Here is a 20099-nt window from a genome sequence, read left to right as displayed (position 1 = left end):
ATGAGGAAAACCATTCTGCCACAGAGACCAGTGGGGACTCAAAGAGCAATATGAATGCTTGAACCCAGAAACCCTCTGGAGAGAAGCAGAGGAAGCAAAAAAGAAAACCAGAGTGAGCATTTAATCAGAAGAAACTGTTTTATGTTTCTAAAATACAAAGAAGTGGTAGTATTGTGTCATTTAAATTATTATCCCTTTTACTACATTCTTTCTGGTATCTTTTTAGTAATTGCTCGCATTAAAGCATGCAATCATGTCATATTACAAAACTACACCTGTCATCTCTCCATTGAAAATGCTTAATGGTTTTCCCATTGCTCTTATAAATACAAAAATTCTTCACATGGTCTACATAGTCGCACAGAATCCAATGCCCACTCTATGTCTAATCTTATATTTCACCCTGCTATGTACCTTCATTTCAGCCATAATGGCTTGCTTTCTTGTCTGTGCCTGACATGAGGTACTTGGCCTTAATGGACCCTCACATAGAATGAAATGTTCTTCCTTCTTTGCCTAGATACTCTTCCACCAAATCTTAGTCTTGATTATCTTAATCAAGAAATTGAATTAATTGTTATAATTACTTCCACATCTTAATCCCTCATACTCAAGTTTCATTAATTTTGGAGCCATCATCTTAATATTTGACATGACCATGTACTACTTGTTTTGTTATATCTGTTGAACACCTTTATTGTTACTTAAAATGTGCCTTTTAAGTTAAATTTCAATAACCAAAAAAAAGTTATTAAATAAGAGAAAATTCACTTTCCATAAATAGGTATTACTACTTGGACATAAAACACTATAGGAAAGTCATGGAACAGGATGAGAAGAAAGTAGCATCAACAATCTTCCCATAGATTTAGAAACAAAACCCAAGTAAGTCACCCTAGTTCCCTGGCCCACAAATTTATTCAAGGCCCTATATCTCCTTTATAATCTATCCCTTATCTGATGATAGCCAATTATCTTTGCTTCACCCTTATGAGAATTATCACATGTAAACTGCATTAATTTTAAGTTGTTTCCCCTACTTTATTATACTCTGTGAATCTGATGTGACACTATCTCATGCAGTGAAAAACTGTAGCTAGACAATAGATATTTAACTATTTTAAGTTAAAAAATTAAAATTACTTTGTTTCAGGTCTTTTGAAGGGAGAAAGAATTTTTTAGGATCATAAGAACATACTCATACCTTACTGAATTCTACTCCAGAAACCAATATTGCACTGTACGTTAACTAACAAAATTTTTAGATAAAGGACATACTCATATCTTAACAGCATCTTTATTTCAACCTAAATACCCTCCATGTATCATGTTTGGAAAATAATAAGCATTTGATAAAGATACCCTTAATGAGTTAATGGAAATGATTTCTCATTTAAATGGGAAATTTTTGCAATGATTGCTAAGATTACCAAAATAATTTCAAGATAATCATAAGCCATGTCATTCACACAAAGTGCATATTAGAAGGAGAAATGATATTTTGTGGAAGTAATCATAATACTGACAATACTGATCCTACTGATCATTCAAAGTTCAGCTAAGTTTCTTAATCTTAATAGCATTATTACTCCAGTGAAAACTTAGCTTCCATTTCACATAGTATATGTAGTATATGCACAATTTTATTTATCAGGCAAAACTCTTTATAATAAGATAAATATATAGCTAGAAAACAATTTGGGGAAATTTCACAGTAGATCGCTTTGTGAAAATTAATGGTCTGTAAGTCTGATATGTATAAATACCTTTCTTATCAGAGAAAAGCCAAAATATTTTAGTAATATACAGTGTAGTTCACTCACTTTTCTACTCAATTTTAGCAATACAAAATATAAAATAAAATCCACCCTTCAAACCATAAATTATATCAAAGGCAGCTCTTTAAAACCCATAAACAGGGGTACCTGGGTGGCTCAGTCAGTTAACTGCCTTCAGCTCAGGTCATGATCTCAGGGTCCTGGGATTGAGGCCCCACACTGGGGTCCCTGCTCAGTGGGGAGTTGGCTTCTCACTATCCCTCTGTGCTCCCCCTGCCTGTGCTTTCTCTCTCTCAAACACATAAACGAAATCTTTTTTTAAAAAAACCCACAAACATAGTTGATGTGGAAATGTTGGGGTTCAGAACAAATGGTCAAGAAAGAATTCTTGAGACCTCTTTTGTGCAAAAGGTGCTTTTATTAAAGCATGGGGAGAGGACAGGAACTGTGGGCAGAAAAAGTTACATGGGGTTGTGATGGGTGACTGATCATATACTTTCAAGTTGGGAGGGGGTTAGAGGCAGGACAAGCCTCCAAGGTATTTAGGAAACAGGGTTTCCAGGACCTTGAAGGAGCTAGCCATTGTTAGGAAAAGGTCATGTATTACGGTTTAGTAAAACCTCAGTCATGAGACCCTTCAAATGTATGTCAGTGGGCCATGTGACTGGGAAATGACTGCCAACATATATGTGGGGGGGTGGGGGTAGAGACAAAGGAAGTTTCCAAAGGAATATCCATATGTTTAAAGTAGACTCACAGGATCCTGGGGTGTTAGGACAATGTTAAGCCACGACTGCCTTTTGCCCTTAGCAAAGTGTCCACACTGAGGCAGCTGAACTCCCAGAAGAAGGTCACTCTACCTGTTTCAAGGACTTGTCAATGGACTGGAAGTAGTAAGGAAATTTATTTTTTTCTTTTACTTTTGGTTCCCACATCAATAGTCATTAAAAAGCATCCATCTTCAGAAACAGAGTTTTTGAATAGACAGCATAGTCTTTCACGCACTGTTTATATTTCTCTTGCATCATATCAAGTTATATATTATACCAATACAGATTTATGTGTATATTTAATAAATGTAATGAATTTTAGATCAAGCAAAGACCAAAAATATATATTCATGCTTAGTAATAGGATTGAGAGTACAATTAAAAAGTAAACACCCATCCTTTCATTTATGCCTGAAAAAGAGCTGATACTGAAACACTGACTGATTTCACCCAGTTGTGACTCTGGAAAGGATCATCTATGTAAACTATGATTCCTTTAAAAAAAAAGCCAAATTTGAAATCAATAAGTTATTTAAATGATTAAAAAGGAGGTAAAATGACCTTATCAATGTAGGTTTCCCCTATAAATTCTAGGATTTTAAAAAATTATCTCAAACGTACAGAAAAGTTGCACAAGCAGTACAAGGGAGTTTTCTTCCCTCTTAACCATTTGAAAATAAATTGCAGAGCTGAAGCCCTATCAGGCTGGAATATTTTCTTGTAAACAAGGACATTCTCATAAATAACCATATTACAACCATCAGAAGCAGGAAATTAATACTGATATATCACCACGACCTAAAAATCATCCCATTCAGTTTTCACCAAATGTCACAATGCCTTTTATAGTGAAAATTCCAGTTCAGAATTACAAATTGATTTTAGTTGTCACATCTCTTTAATCTTTGTCTCTTTATTCTTCAATCTTTCCTTGACTCCTTTTGTTGCAGGGTGGCGGCGTTCTTGTCCCGCGGAGTTGAAGAATGAATCTCGCGGACAAAAAAGGGTGAAGTGATAGTTTATTAAGTGAAGGTGAGAACAGGAAGAAAGCTCTCTAGAGTGAGAGGGTTTCCTTCACGGTCACCAAATGATGTAGTTTTAGAATGTTGGTGAGGTCCGGAGCCGATGGCCAAGAAAGAATTCTTGAGACATCTTTGCTGCAAAAAGGTGGTTTTATTAAAGCACAGGGACAAGACCCGTGGGCAGAAAGAGCTGCACTGGGGTCATGAGGAGTGGCCCATTATATACTCTCAAGTTAGAAGGGGGTTAGGGATAGCATAAGTCTCTAAGGAGTTTTGGAAACAAGGTTTCCAGGACCTTGAGGGGGCTAGCTATTGTTAAGAAAAGGTCATTTATTACTGTCTAATAAAACCTTAGTCATGAGACCCTTCAGATGTATATTGGTGGGTCATATGTTTGGGGGATGATTGCCAACATGCATCTTGGGGGGTAGAGATAAAGGAAGTTCCAAAGGAATTTTTATATGTTAAAGTAGACCTACAGAATCCTGGGGGTGAGGCTAAGATTGACTTTTGCCCTTAGCAAAGTATTAACATCCAGACAGTTGAGTCCCTAGAGGGATATCACTCTGCCTGTTTCAAGGACTTGTCAATGGGCTGTAAGTAGTAAGGAAATTTAATAGTTTTTCTTCTGCCTTTTTTTCCCACATCACTTTGACTTTGATATATTCGAAGATTACAAGGTATTTCCTTTGTAAAAGATCCCTCTGTTGGTGTTTGTCTGATGTATCCTCAGATTAGATTAGATTATTTATTTTGGCAGGATTGTTACAGAAATAATCCTATGTTCTCATTACATTCTATCAGTTTGCACATGATTTTAATTTTTCCTCTTATTAATGAGTCTGTTTTGATGAGAGCAGGCATTCTTATTTCCAAATTTATAGGAAAAGTTTTCAACATTTCATCATTATTGATGGTATGTGCTCTAGGATATGTGGACATAATATGATACCTTTGTAAAATTATAGAATTTTCATTCAATTTATAGCAAGCTAAGCATGAAAGCATATTGGATTTTTCAAATAATTATTTTGCATGTATTGCATTCATTGTATGATTTTTCTCCTTCATTCTGTTAACATGGTGAATAATATTGGTCTTCAAATTCTTAACTACATTTATATTACAAAGGGTATGATCCATTGTCCTCATTTATGTATTATTGGATTCAGGGCTAATATTTTGTTTAGAATTTTTCATTATCTATATTTGTGAGACAGACTGGCCCAATTTTCTTTTAATCTCCTTGTCAGGTTTTGATGTCAAGGTTATGCTCACTTTATATAATGAGTTTGGAAGTTTTCCCTCTTTTCCTATTCTGTGGGAGATTTTGTATATGATTAGTAGCTTCACTTATGAAACCATATGGCCTGGAGTTTGTTGTGAGAGGTTTTTAATTACAGATCCAAATTACTTGAAACTATATGGGACTGTCTTTCCCTGTGCTGGAAAAAAAAAAAAAAAAACCACAAAAAACAGCAGATCCTGAGACAGAGCCTTAGATGAAGGTAATTTAATTAGTATCCCATAAAACAGGAGTGAGGGAATTAAGAGGAAAAGGAAAGTCAATGCAGATTTGCATAATTAAGCTGTTAAATACCCTGAGGTATGGTTTCCTGGAACCTGATAAGTAGGTATGAAGAATGCACCTCAGAATTGTCTGCCTTAGTCCTGGAAATAAGAAATGTTCCTTCATTTGCTCTTATGCAACATTGGTTAAGGGTTGTCAAATGGAATGTTAACTTCCTCAAACTTGTACTTCTGAGTTGTATATACTTGGGAGCCTATGAAAAGGTCAACCACGTGGAGGTGAGGCAGGACAGAAGTAGTTAAAATAAACATTTTTCAAATTTTCTATTTTATCTTGTGTCAGTTTTTACTATGGTATAACCGAAACCCCCCCAAACTTTTGGTATTGTTAATTTTCTCTGTTGGACATTTCTTTGGCATTTCATAAATTTGGCTTTTGTATTTATTATTGCCTCCCTTCTATTTCATAGTGTTTAATTTTTGTTTTTCTCAGTATTTGACATAATTAGATCTGATTTTCAGTTCTCTTCATTCTTGTGTAGTCAGTAAAGTCTGTACAATTGCCTTTAATGCTATATCAGTGCTGACCCTTCTGTTTTAATGTGTTCCATCTAATGATCATTCTTTTCAAAATACTTTTTAATTTCCGTTATGATTTCCTTGTTGACCATAGCTTTTTATTTTGAAGTAAATAATTTAATCACAACCTTTTGGGTATTTTCTAGTTATATTTTATTTCTGAGTTCAAGCTTAATACCATTTTGGTAAAACAATATGCTATGCATAATTTAACATCTGTTGAGGGGTATAATCTAGCCCAGCATTTGGTCAATTATGGTAAATATTCCAGTGCTCCTGAAAGGAGTATGCATTCTGAAATTGTTTGGTATAATGTTCTATATGTCAGTTAGGTTAACATGATTAATTTTGTTTCTCAAATCTTTCATATTCTTAATAATTTTTTTTGTGTTGGCTCCCTCAATTCCAAAAGTAAAAAGTGCTAATTTTTCCAGTATGATTGTTGTTTTGTCTCTTTCTCCTTGTGAATTATGTTAATTTGTCTCCATTATACATTTAAGACTGTTATTAGCACATGAAATTTTAAGACCCTTTCACCATTACTGCATACCCCTCTTTATTACTATTTTTTTTATTGTTGTTTAAAGCCTATATCTGATATTAATGTAACTATGATGTGGGAAACAAAGGCAAAAGAAAAATTAAATTTCCTTACTACCTATAGCCCACTGACAAGTCCATGAAACAGGCAGAGTGATATTCCTCTAGAAATTCAGCTGCCTTGATGTTAATACTTTGCTAAGGGCAAAAGTCAATCTTAGCCCGACCCCCAGGATCCTGTAAGTCTATTTTAACATATAAAAATTCCCTGAGAATTTCCTTTATTTCTACCCCCCCAAGATACATGTTGGCAGTCATCCCCCAACCATATGACCCACCAATATAAAGTGTCTCATGACTAAGGTTTTATTAGACAGTAATAAATGACCTTTTCTTAACAATAGCTAGCCCCCTCAAGGTCCTGGACACCTTGCTTCCAAAACTCCTTAGAGACTTATGCTATCCCTAACCCCCTTCTAACTTGAGAGTATATAATGGGCCACTCCTCATGACCCCAGTGCAGCTCTTTCTGCCCACGGGTCCTGTCCCTGGGCTTTAATAAAACCACCTTTTGCATCAAAGACGTCTCAAGAATTCTTTCTTGGTCATCAGCTTCGAACACAATGTCTTTCCTACATCAACTATATCATCTTCCTTTTGGTTGAATTTGCATGCATTAAAAGCTTACTTTCAATATTTATGTATTTTTGTATTTAAGATGCGCCTACTGTAAGCAGCATATGATTGATTTTTTTTTAATCTGATATTTCTTTCATTTGAAATACAGTTGACCTTTGAACAACATGAGGATTAGAGGCACTAACCCCTGCACAGTTGAAAATCTGCATATAACAGTTGACTTCCCAAAAATTTAACTACAAATAGACTATTGACCAGAAGTCTTACCACAAATAATTAATACATATAACACACATTTTGTATGTTATATGTGTTATATATTGTATTCATTCAATAAAGTAAGCTACAGAAAAAAAGTGTTATTAAAATCATAAGGAAGAGAAAATATATTTACAGTACTGTAAAAAAATCCATATATAAATAGACCCATGCAGTTCAAACCCATGTTGTTCAAGGGTCAAGTATATCTGTTTTTTTATTAAAAGATTTTATTTATTTATTTGACAGAGAGAGTGAAAGAACACAAGCAGGGGGAGCAGCAGAGGGAGAGGAAGAAGCAGGCCTCCTTCCAATCAGAGAGCCTGATGCTGGACTTGATCACAGGACCCTGGGATCATGACCTGAGCCGAAGGCAGATGCTTAACCATCTGAGCCACCCAGGTGCCCAAGGGTCAAGTATATTTGGTTCAATTGCACTTATTGTAGTTACTGGTATATTTTGTTTAAATGTAACATCCTGTTATATTTTTGCTGTTTGACCCATCTGATTTATATTCCATTTTACATCCTTTATTACTTTTTTGCTTTAAGTAACCATAGACTTTAGTTTTTTTTCTACTATCCTGATGTTTTAACAACCTTTAACAACGTTTAATGATTATGATAGAGATTCCATGTCATATCCCTGATTCACTGCTATTTAATATAGAAATTGGTACTTTTATCACTTCTCAGCAAAGACACTGGAACATTTTACTTCCACTTATCCTTTACCCTATTAAAAATTATTTTGTGTATTTTAAATTTTTAATATTCATGAAGGAGCAGAAATAAGCTACACCCAGTTTCCTTTACTTGAATTTGTGAATCTCAAAATTGTGATATAATATTTTGAGGTTTTGTTTTGTTTTATTAAATGCAGCAATAGCTGACTGGTAGAGATTTTGATACTAAAAGTAGTATGGTCCCATAACAGAAATCTGAAACATAATACATCAAGTCTGAGACTCAGCAATAAGGAGAAGCTGGCAGGGCTGCCACGTGACTTAGTAAATTCTGGAATCTCCTCAATGTATTTCTTGGTGAATTTGAATGCACTGTAGAAATTGTTATCACTAATATGAAATATGGGATTATGACTAAAATCCTCATATGGTTTGTTCTCTTGGTTTCTATAAGGATTATTTAATAATCTGATCCATATAAAACTGAACTCACTTTCAGTATTAAATGGAATGTATATTAGGCCTTGATCAGCATGAAGAAAACATAACCCTAAATTGTCCATTAGCCCTATGGCATAGTTTCAAGTTCATCAATAATCTATTTGAACTCATAATTACTAACATTATATCTTAGTCACCTTTCTACCTTTTTAGTTTTCCTTTAAATAACTGAGGCCAAATAATGCTATGCAATTAATAAAACAATGAAAGAGGTTATTCAAATAAATGACCCTTTAAAATCACTTGTATATATATTTCATACATTAGGCATGTGAATTCTTAGAATGTAGAAACTGAAGCTCCTCTTAAACTAGATAAACATTTTAAAATTATTCCTTTGTAAGCACAGTGTGAAAACTTTCCGATTTTTAAAAAAATTTTATTTTATTACGTTATGTTGGTCACCATACATTACATCATTAGTTTTTGATGTGGTGATCCACGATTCATTGTTTTCGTATAACACCCAGTGCTCCATGCAGAACGTTCCCTCCTTAATACCCATCACCAGGCTAACCCATCCCCCCACCCCCTCCCCTCTAGAACCCTCAGTTTGTTTCTCAGAGTCCATAGTCTCTCATGGTTCGTCTCCCCCTCTGACTTCCCCCCCTTCATTTTTCCCTTCCTTCTCCTAATGTCCTCCCTGCTATTCCTTATGTTCCACAAACAAGTGAAACCATATGATAATTGACTTTCTCTGCTTGACTTATTTCACTTAGCATAATCTCCTCCAGTCCCATCTGTGTTGATGTAAAAGTTGGGTATGTACAGATAAAGGGCTGGTATCCAAGATCTATAAAGAACTTCTCAAACTCAACACCCAAAAAACAAATAATCAAGTGAAAAAATGGGCAGAAGACATGAACAGACAGTTCTCCAAAGAAGACATACAAATGGCTAACAGACACATGAAAAAATGTTCATCATAATTAGCCACCAGGGAAATTCAGATGAAAACTTTCCAATTTTTTACTGACATTAGTTTCTTTTAAAGAACTGAACAGATTCAGATATACGCATTAATAAGACAAAAATAGACAGTTGTTATACTGACTCCTCATTTATAGTGAAAAGGTAGTGTCTTGATAATCATAAAATAAAACTAAACAAAATTATAAAAGCAATAGCATTATTTTAAAAGAGTGAAGAAGAAAGTATTGCTTCGAAAGATAAAGAATATCACAAAATTTTAAATGGAGTCTATTTAAATTTTAGAGGAAAGATGTATTTTTTTAGGAAAGAAATTATGTTTTAAAAAATCAGTTATCTTCCACTATCTGAACAAATTTTATATTGTTCTGTGTTGAATAACTGTTAAGACAAATCTTTGACCTCTTTCCATTCCTTAAGTTTCTCTTGTTTAGTGACAGTGATGCAGAAATTCTAATTAACCTAATCAAAAGGCAGTTTGGGATGATGAATTTTGTCTACAGAAAAACTAGTGAAGCTGCACTGGTCAGAAAATGAGTCATTATCTAGTAAAAAAAAAATTAGTCAATAGGACAAGTTTCTATGTCAATAATATGCACAACATCTTTCAATAATTAAAGTTTCTTCCTTCCATTTCAGCAGATTTTACATTTCTGCCATCTGTTTGAAGTAGACAGTGTTGATATTTAAACAGCTCATGCACAGCATTTTTCACGTATAGATTTCCCTGAGTCATAAAGTGTCTTTAGCAGACAGCTAAATGGTTCACTGATGTTCAAGCCCTAGGCTTTAGGAGCAGTTCTCAGAAGAGAATATGGTGACTTGTGGTAGTCAAAATTGCCGTTAGCCAACTATTCCCATTTTCCTCCATCTCACCACCTTTCAGACTCATAATAGGATTGCACTCCTGTCTCATGTTTGGAAATAGCTAGGTACCTCGCTTTGGCCAATGAGTCACAAGTATTTAATTGCTGAAGCCAGGATTTGGTATTTACTTGCAACAGCAAGAACTCTTAGAGCCTTCCCCTTTTGTCTGACATTGAGGCCAAAATCCCGGTGCAACAGCAGCTCCTCCATCATCCTGAGTCCCTGAGTGATTGCAATAAGCAAAGATCCATGACAGACGGAGCATAAACAAGAAGTAAATCTTTGTTGTTTTATGCCTCTCAGATATTAGAGTTGTTTGCTACTGCAGCAATCCTTAGCTCTAGCCTGCATCACCCATGATTTTCAAACTGGGTTTCTATCCCTGAGAGTATAGTACTTTGTTTTGCACAGACACAGTAGCATATTGTTTTGATGGAGTGATATTTTGTGTCAAGGGCTCCAATATCAGGTGAATTTACTGTCCCCAAAGCACCTATATATCTTTTTTTTTTTTACATTAGTTCAGCTTCTTGTTTCTTTGTACCGAGAAAAGTTAAATTTTTGAATAGTAGGCTTAGTGCAGTCTTGCTTTAAGTGTGGTCTATCATCAACAGCACCAAGATTAATGAGTTTGCTTATTAAAATATAAATTCTCCCAAACCTCAAGCCAGAACTATTGAATTTGAATCACAAAAGAGTTGAAATTGTACAGAAAATCAGCATTTTAAACATGTTCTCCACCTGTTTCTAGTATATACCAATGTTTGAGAATCACAGCATTATGGAATATTTATACAAAAAAAAGATCACACTTATTTAGAGCACTAAAGTATCAGCCAACTTGTGTAATTTCTGGTATTAAGAGGACTGATGATTGATAAACTTATAAAACTGGGTCAATAAACAGTATTTTATATGCCAAATGGGCTATCTTTCTTTTCATAGTCCTGAAAGCTTGGAACAGTTTTGTCTGTTTTTTTTCCTACAGGCTAATTGTTAAATTGTTTCTGTGTCTTTCTGTATCCAAAGAATTCAAAATGGTGACCATGTCGAATTTACATAAAAATATAATCAGATCTGTTGTAGAGTCATTTTTCAGGTTTTTTTCACTGTGGGTTGTCAAATTCTTAAGACAATCGTATCATTTTCATTGTATGAGATGTAATAAGTTGCTCCTCATCCTTACATTCTCAGAATAGTTTAGGGACTACAGTATGATGTCATCATCCAAATTGGTGTTGATCTACCATGGCAAAGTTGGAAAAATTATTTTGTTTATTATACAAATCAGATTATGATTTTATCATAATTGTACTACACATTTGCAAGTAGAATCTACATTATTTACACCTTTGATGTCTACTGGTCTCAAAGACATCATTTTCAACTAGCATGAGATCGACTAGTGATATTTTATTGGTGGGGAAAACAAATGTTCATGCGGTATATTTTTGCAGTTTGGTTAGGATATTGTGATAAAGACAGATATAGTCTATTTACATATGTTATATATTGCCATTCTAAGATATTTTAAAGGGAAGTAGGGGTGCCAAGGTGGCTCAGTGGTTAAGCGTCTGTGTTCGGCTCACGTCATGATCCCAAGGGTCCTGGGATCAAGCCCCACACTGGGTTCCCTGCTCTGCGGGAAGCCTGCTTCTCCCTCTCCCATTCCCGCTGCTTGTGTTCCCTCTCTTGCTGTGTCTCTCTCTGTCAAATAAATAGAATCTTAAAAAAAAAAAATAAAGGGAAGTAATCAATAGCTAAGTGAATCTATTTAAGTGAACCTGAGAAAAAAAATCAAGGTGCCTCTATAAATATCTCTCAAATAAGCATCCGGATGGAGTTGTCATCCTTTCTTGTGTAACAGCATAATAGTCAACACTATTTTTAAAAATGCTTTATGTAAGTTATGTCACATATTTTTCATGATGACTCTATGAAATGTGTACTATTTCTATCTCCATTTTATACATGGGGAAACTGAGGCTCAGAGACATTAAGTAAATGTGTCAGTTGGTTTATTTTTTCATTGTTCAGCTTAGTGAATGACTTTTCCCTAATCAGATTGTAAACTAATAGAAGAATTATTCTATAGATGATCACTGATGATTTGTATTGGCAGTTTTAATGTTACATTAAATACATAGAAGTGCACACTTTTTCTACACAAGAAAATTGTACAAATACATTCCAGATAAAAGTTAGTAAAAAAACGTCTTTCTGGTCATGTTTTACAGGAACACTGATCATACAGTATGAATTTATTTTTTAATGATTTACTGATTGATTCTTCTGAACATGTAACAAATACATATAAAGAATTCCTGTAATGTACCAGACAATGTTTTACGCATTTAGATATACACCAGTGAACAACAGTCTTTCCCTCAAGGATTTTATATTCTAAAGAGGCAGTGATCAGTGAAGGCAGATATTAATGATACACATAATTAATTATATCTGTTGCATGTTACAAAATTATAAAAACTATAAAAAGGAAGAAAAGCACAGCAGGGCATACTGAATTAGGAATACTGTGGGTGGGAGGTGACATTGAAATTTTAAATTAGAGTGCTCCAGAAGGTGCCACTGATGGTGAACACTGAGCAAAGACTTGAAACAGGCTTGGAGAAACAGGTTCTATGAAAATGTTAAATGTCTGGTCCTATCAAAACTAATAAGCCATATTTAAATATATTTATATACTACCATCTCTCTATCTCATAAATTCTTATATGCATTGCCTCTCACAATTTAACCTCTCTAAAATAAGAATACATGTTACCAAAGTTTGTCGTTTATAAGATTACAATTCCTAATTGGATAAGGGGCTGACATAACATGGTTGTGTGAAAAATTCTGTTGATTGCGGTAACAATAAGAGCGAGCCAGGGATGCCTGGGTGGCTCAGTAGGTTAAGCATCTGCCTTTCACTCAGGTCATGATCCCAGCATCCTGGGACGGAGCCATATTGAGCTCCCCATTCCGTGGGAAGCCTAAGCCTGCTTCTCCCTCTCACTCTGCCTGCCACTCCCCCTCTTGTGTGTGCTCTCCCTCCCACTCTCTCTGTCAAATAAATAAATAAAATCTTAAAAAAATAAAAAGCCAGCATGAGAGTATCTTAGAGTCCCTAAAATATGGGTGTTTCAATCCAATATATGTGAGTTGATGTCATAGCTCAGTAGTTCAGTAAAGAAGCTTTGGATCTAGATCTAAGGGTTTGCACTCTGGCTTAGCCATTTATTTGTTGTATGATAACTGCTGAGTTATTTAACCTCTCTGTACTTATCTCCTTATTAGTAAAAAGAGGTAATAATGGTATTTATGTCACAACATTGTTATGAAGACTACAATACATATAAATTCAAAGTCCTTTAAAGTCTCTGGCACATAGTAAGTGCTTTACGTGTGCTGGCTGAACTCACCCTCTCTCACAACCTGAAAAATAAAATCTTGCATCCAGCAAATTAGAATTATGATTTTCCTCGGAATATTTTCACTTCAATGGAAGCATCATTTCATATAATTATCTTTTTATACTTGGGGAAATTTACAGAGGACTTTTTATTTTCTATAATTGTTTTGCAAAGTTTTGGTTAGTACTTTAAAGTTTTATGTTCATGAACATACTCTTAAATTGATTGTTTTTTGAGGAGAAGATTGGGTCTGTATCATCTATGGCCTGAAGGATGCAAAATTTTTAATGAAGGTAGTATTTATGGGAGTAAAATATTTTATGAATGGAAAACAAATAGCTAGCTGAAAATAAATGGACATTAAAGTGACTACAAAATAAGGTATCTGAGACAAGATACCAAGGTAAGTTAGCTATCGAACTTTTTTCATGAACTAAATGCTAACATGTTTCTTTTAAATAATTCAATCCAAAATATATAAAGCGATTAAAATAAATCAGAGACTTCTGCATTTCTTATTCACTTAGGTATCTTTCCTGTGATTCTAAAAATGCATGAATCACTTGGTCAATGTTGACAGACATTCCATTAAGAAGTCTTGGTATTCATGATAGGTATTTATATCTAGATTTAAAAAACCTATGACAAGAAAAATATTATTTCCATTAGAACATGCCTGTTTAATAAATCATTTTTTATTTTATCATATAATTATTTATTGGGGGGGACAGGCTCAGAGAAATTGAGAAATGACTTAGTCACATTAAAGGAAATCAAGTATTCCTATCAGGAAATTTATAAACTTCATATAATAATACCATGTTATGAAATTATGCCATAGTTTAGGATTATAATATTCTATATATTTCAAATGAATGCAACTTCATTTATAATCTCAAGTGAAGCACAGTATCTAGAACAAAAAATGGTTACTTTTAATCTTAAGTATTAATACATATCTTTGACTAATGGTGAAAATATTACTTTTATTTCTCTAACATTTAGGGTAGGAATTCCTAGTCAGAAAATAAAACTAAAAGGCAACTAGTAGCAAGAATCAGCAGTGAATACAAAATGTTTACAATGCTTTTGCTTTTAAAATATTTCCAGGAAACTGGGGCACCTGGGTGGCTCAGTCAGTTAAGTCTTCTTTCTGCTCAGGTCATGATCCCAGGGTCCTGAGATTGAGCCCCACATTGGGCTTCCTGCTCAGTGGGGAGCCTGCTTCTGCCTCTCCCTCTGCCTACTGCTTGCCTACTTATGCTCCCTCCCTCCCTCTCTCTCTCTCAAATAAATAAATAAAAGAATCTTTAAAAAAATATTTCCAGGAAACCATGCCGCCAACCTGTCCACAACAATGGACAACTGTAATCCTCAGGATGCCTTTCATTATTTCTTAAATATCACAGAGTGTGATTTCTCTGACAACTCATAAAAATAGAGTAAAAAGTAAAAGTCTCATAGGTGTTAGTACTTGTAGGGATTTGTGTCTCCTTCTTTACATCGTTTTCTCCACGTAAGGAAATGGGTAGAATTTTTTTGCCCACATAAAATGCCATATATTATATCCATAAAACAATGCAAGTTCTGTGTTTGTAATGTCTGCCTCAGTCTATGAAAATCCGATTCGAAAATATCAAATTGCAAATTGAGATGTTTTAACTTTTTAAAGTATCCTCACAGGTTTTCTTTAGACAATTCTTTTTCAACATTCACATTAGAACTCATTTTCTCTCATTTCTTTGACCCCCACCTCAGTCATTTTTCACGTAAATGTTCATGGACATAATGGATTTTATCAACCAATACAGATTTCAGCAGCTAATACAAGCAGACATAAAACTTAAAAATTTGAGTTGATTGTATGTGGTGTACCTCACTAATAACAAAATGAACACTGACCGACACGCAGAACCAGGATGACGTCTGACATGTAAATCCGACAGACGACGTTGGATTGGCGGCTCTGACGGTGTCAGATGCACGGGTCTAACAGTCGTAAGTGCGGGTCGGATCGATGACGTGAGACGCGCGGAACTAACGAACCATGTCGTGAGTGCGGGTCTGACCTACGACGTCAGAAGCGCGGGTCCGGAACACACAGCGTTGTAAGTGAGGATGTGACTGACAGAAGACGTGGACTGCGCGCCTCCAGGAGGTGACCTGCCGAAGGTCAGTCCGAGAGACAACTCGTGGAGGGCAGAGCAAAGACAGCACTGGCGGAGCACGCACTATGCAAAGAACAGCATAATCTAAGGAACTAACCTCATGGACCCCTGTCTGGAATAAGGTGAGGGTACTTGTATGGGGTGCGGGAGCCACTGAAAGTTGTCTGAGCCCACAGAGTGGCAGCGAAGGGGGCCTATGGAAGGAAACACGAAGAGCTGCCTTTTTGGCAACCAGCGGCCTGTGAATGTGGCTTGGAAGAGGGGCCTCTAGAAGCTACTAGCCATTTTAGGTCTTTGAGAGCTGAAGAGGGTTAAAGTACCAGCCACACCCAGAGGGACGGATAGAGGGAGGGAAAAAGGAAGCAGGGTGGAGGGGGTGGAGGGAAGGAAGATAAGGGGGGTAGAGAGGGAGAGAGGAAAGGAAGATCTATTGTAAACCAAAGGAGGATGAAGAGTACACAGCAGAATAATGTTGCCGTGGATGAAAGGAAGCTCATGCCATGCAGTTGTCTCTGGGCTTAAGGAACTGAATGATGCACAGTCTGTATGCATAATGATCTTATGGAAGAGACACAAGGTTCAAGGGTGAAATAAGAAGACAATAGAAGATGAAAAATGAGTGGTGCTCAAGAAAGAGGAGGAAGAAAAACATTAAAACAAAAAGTGAGGTCAGGGGCACCTGGGTGGCTCAGGTTGGTTAAGTGTGTGACTCTTGATTTCAGCTCAGGTCTTGATCTCAGGGTCGTGGGTTCCGCACTGGGTGTGGAGCCTACTTAAAAAAAAAAAAAAAGAAAGAAAGAAAGAAAGAAAAAATGAGCTCATATTAACTACAGGAAGAGGGGGAAGGATATGTATGAAAACAAAGCAACGGGGAATGTGTTTGAAAAGTTAACTGAACAAAAATAATTTTAAGAAGAATAAAATAAAAATAATTGATGTGGAAGCAAAAGGAGATACAAGATATTAAGTTTGTGTCCTTAAAGAAGAGAAAATAAATGAAGTAAAATACCCAGAGAGATAACTTAAGAGAGCTTTCCTGAAATCAAGGAAGTGTGGATCCACATATTGAAAGGTTGTAGTATATTCCAGAGATAGTCAGTATGGGTTTAACAATCTCAAGATGTGTCCTAATTTTATGAGCCTTTGAAGAAAAAGAAACACTCCTCTAAACCTCAGGCAATAATAATAACAGCAAAAATAACAACAGCAAATATTAAGGGGAAAATTCAGATACCTTCAGACTTTCCCAAACAAAATGAAACATTTGAAATGTAGCCATTGTGTCTGAATGGAAATAAGTGCAGGAAAGAGAGAGCAATGTGGGGTAAATTAAGAGGCAAGCAGGATCCAGATCATATATGGGATTATATAATATATAATATGGGATTTAGATTTTAATTCTAAGTGCAGTGAAAAGGATTTGGGAGATCCTGTTGCAGTGATCTAGGTGAGAGATAGTAGTGATGGGGACTAGGGTGAAGGCAAGAGCTATGGAGAGAAATGGTTGGATTCAGGACATGTTTTGGCAGTAGAAGCAACAAGACTTGCTTACTGTGGGTGTGGCAATATGGAGAGCAGGGTAAGAGAAAGCATGGGAGCGAGCAGGTTTTCGAATTGAGTGGCTAGGTTGTCATAGTGCCATTTAACTGAGATGTAGAGTCTGGAGAAGGAGCAGTGTTAAGGGTAAAGAGTTTGGTTTTGGACATGTTAAACTTGAGAAGTTAGGAGTTAAGATAATTAATAGCTGATATTCTCCTACGAACCTGTTAATGACAAGGGACGTTTTTCTAAACAGAACAGATATGACTCAGTATACATAAGTGAGATGGATGGAGTTTCCTACTAGAAATCATGGTTTTATATTGAGTAGGCCCTGTTAGTGGGAAATTCAGGAAAGAGACCAGTCTGAAACAAAACAGATGTATGAGTTGTTGGAAGGAAACCATTGCTTTGACAGCATGGTGGTCCCTGGTGACTTTGACAAGAGTAGTTTCGATAGTGAAGTGGGCACTTGGCTGAAGAAGGTGAAGGGGAGCACAGGAGATCAGGATGCAGAGGTGGTCATCATAGTTTGATCAAGCAGAGATAAGAAGTGGGGTGGTAGCTAGAGAGAGATGAGGGATCAAAGAGAGTCTTATCATTTTTAAAGATGGTGCATATTGAGGCATATTTATATACTAGTAGGACTGATCCAGTGTAGAAGGAGAAGTTGATAGTGTAATAGAGGAAAGAGTTACTAGAGAGGGGCTTTTGAAAGGCAGGAAGAGGTGAGATGCAGGGTTCAAGTGAGAGATTGGATTCCGAGAGGGGAAGGGACACATCAAACATTGCACCAAGAAGCAACCTGGACATGGGTGCACAGATAGGTAAGTTGAAGATTTGCTGGTAAGAAGCTGAGGAAACTATTATCTACTGCTTCTGTTTTCTCCATGAAATATGAGTCCAGTTTGTGAGCTGAGAATGGGAGAAGGGAGGGGATATGAGAAGCTTGAAGAGTGAAGCAAAAGTGTGAAATCTTTGTTTCTGAGAATAGAAATAAAGTTTACTTGGGAAGCTCAGTGGTGCAATTTGAGATCTGAAGACTTGAATTTACACTGAGACCAGTCAGCACAATGTGTGCTTTTCTTGTAGGTACACACAACTCTGGGGGCAGGTGCGGGTTAAGTTGGGTTTAAATTTAGTTGGTTTTGCCTAGTGAATACAATGGAATGAAAAGAAAGAAAGGGAGTTAATGATGGTTGAGAAGATGAGCGAGGAGGATTGAGGGCACAAGAGAAATAATGGACAGTGAGAACATGGTAGACCTGATGTTTTCATAGGGACAAGGTCAAAGAAATTCTGAACAAAGGTTACTATATCATATGTGAATGATCAGAAAGTGGAATAGTTGCAAACAAGATGTTGGAGGTGGAGTAGTTATTAAGATGGCAAGATCTCAGGAGGTGGAGTGAGGGTAAATGTCACTGGAGGGGATGATGTCAAGGAATGAAAACCAAGGAATAGAAAGGGCCATCCATGTTTCACTTGCAGTATGTTCCCAAACAGACAAAACTCAGGTATGGTGTTAGACGTCAAGATAGTGGTTATTTGGGGGAAGACGGAAGGACAATGACTGGGAGGGGCATATGGGGAGTTTTCTGGGAGCTGGTGTTCTGTGTCTTGATCCAGGTGCTGGTTGTGTTCACTTTGTGAAAGTTCATTAAGCTGTTACTTTATGATTTGTGCACTTTCTTCTATATTTATTATAATTCAATACAGAATTAAAAATATAAACAAAGAATGAAAAAAATTATAAAATCAAGTTTCATCAAAGATACAGATCACCTTCAATAGAAACTGTTGTTTTCTTTCCATGCATTTTTGGATAAAGTGCTAATATAAACTTTAAAAGTACTTACTCAAAAATTAAATTAGCTAAAAATGTTTAAGATGAATAAAATAAATGAAATATTAGAGAGGTACTTAAAAAAATTCAGGGGAGGAACATTTTTAAAAAATATAAATTGTAGTGAGTCTTACTGGCTTTTCTGTAGACCAGTAATATGTTTAAGCAGTAGACTAAAATTCTTGGGAAAAATCTGAAGGAACTGAAAAGGATATGTGAAAACTCACAGAATTATTACTTGCCTTGAAATAAGAACCTATGAGGAAAAATTACCTATTTTGATTATGCCAGATAGACTATTTGGGAGGTAAATTCTGAATACATATATGATAAAAAGACATGATAGAAAGATATAACAGTAATGATAATTCTTCTGTTTTTCTGTTGGGAATTTAATTCTGATGCAGTAGGATTCTTATAATAATAATTTTGGCATCATATGTATAAGGATATAAGAGGTACGATTTATATACTGGAAGAATCAACTAAGAGAAATGAAATGAATTCTCTGGCAGTTTAAGGGTGATTTCATATCACTGTAATCTTGGGATGCAAGCACATGCCATAATCTGCAGTTGAAAATATTTTCTGTGGTCAGTAATTCTTCTAGATCTTGACTCAGAGTCCACATCTGAACAAGGCTGGAACACATCTTTATATTATATCTTTCTTTTTCTTGCCAGCTCTGCAAGAGTTAGATATTGAAAACCTATGTAACATTTCTGAGATATGTCACTCCAAGAACATTCCTGGATACCTAATGAAATCATGTTATGTGTGTGCACACACAAAAACTCACAGACAGTATTATTTGGAGATTGTCTTTAGTTAATAAATGAGCACATCACTATACTGAACCTGAATAAAATATTGGAGAAATAGAAAGTATGCTTTTGTTACAAAGACTTTAGAGAGTACACACACACACACACACACACACATACACCCCTAACGAAAAATAAAAAGCAAAAGATAATAATCTTTATAAAATGTACAGACACTGAGATTTTCAGAATAAGGAAGTCTGTGT

The sequence above is a fragment of the Eumetopias jubatus genome, unplaced genomic scaffold, assembly GCF_037043125.1.
Source record: "Eumetopias jubatus isolate StellerSeaLion01/CBP00866 unplaced genomic scaffold, mEumJub1_p1.0 scaffold_3, whole genome shotgun sequence".
NCBI lineage: Eukaryota > Metazoa > Chordata > Mammalia > Carnivora > Otariidae > Eumetopias > Eumetopias jubatus.
This window is presented reverse-complemented; position numbering follows the sequence as displayed.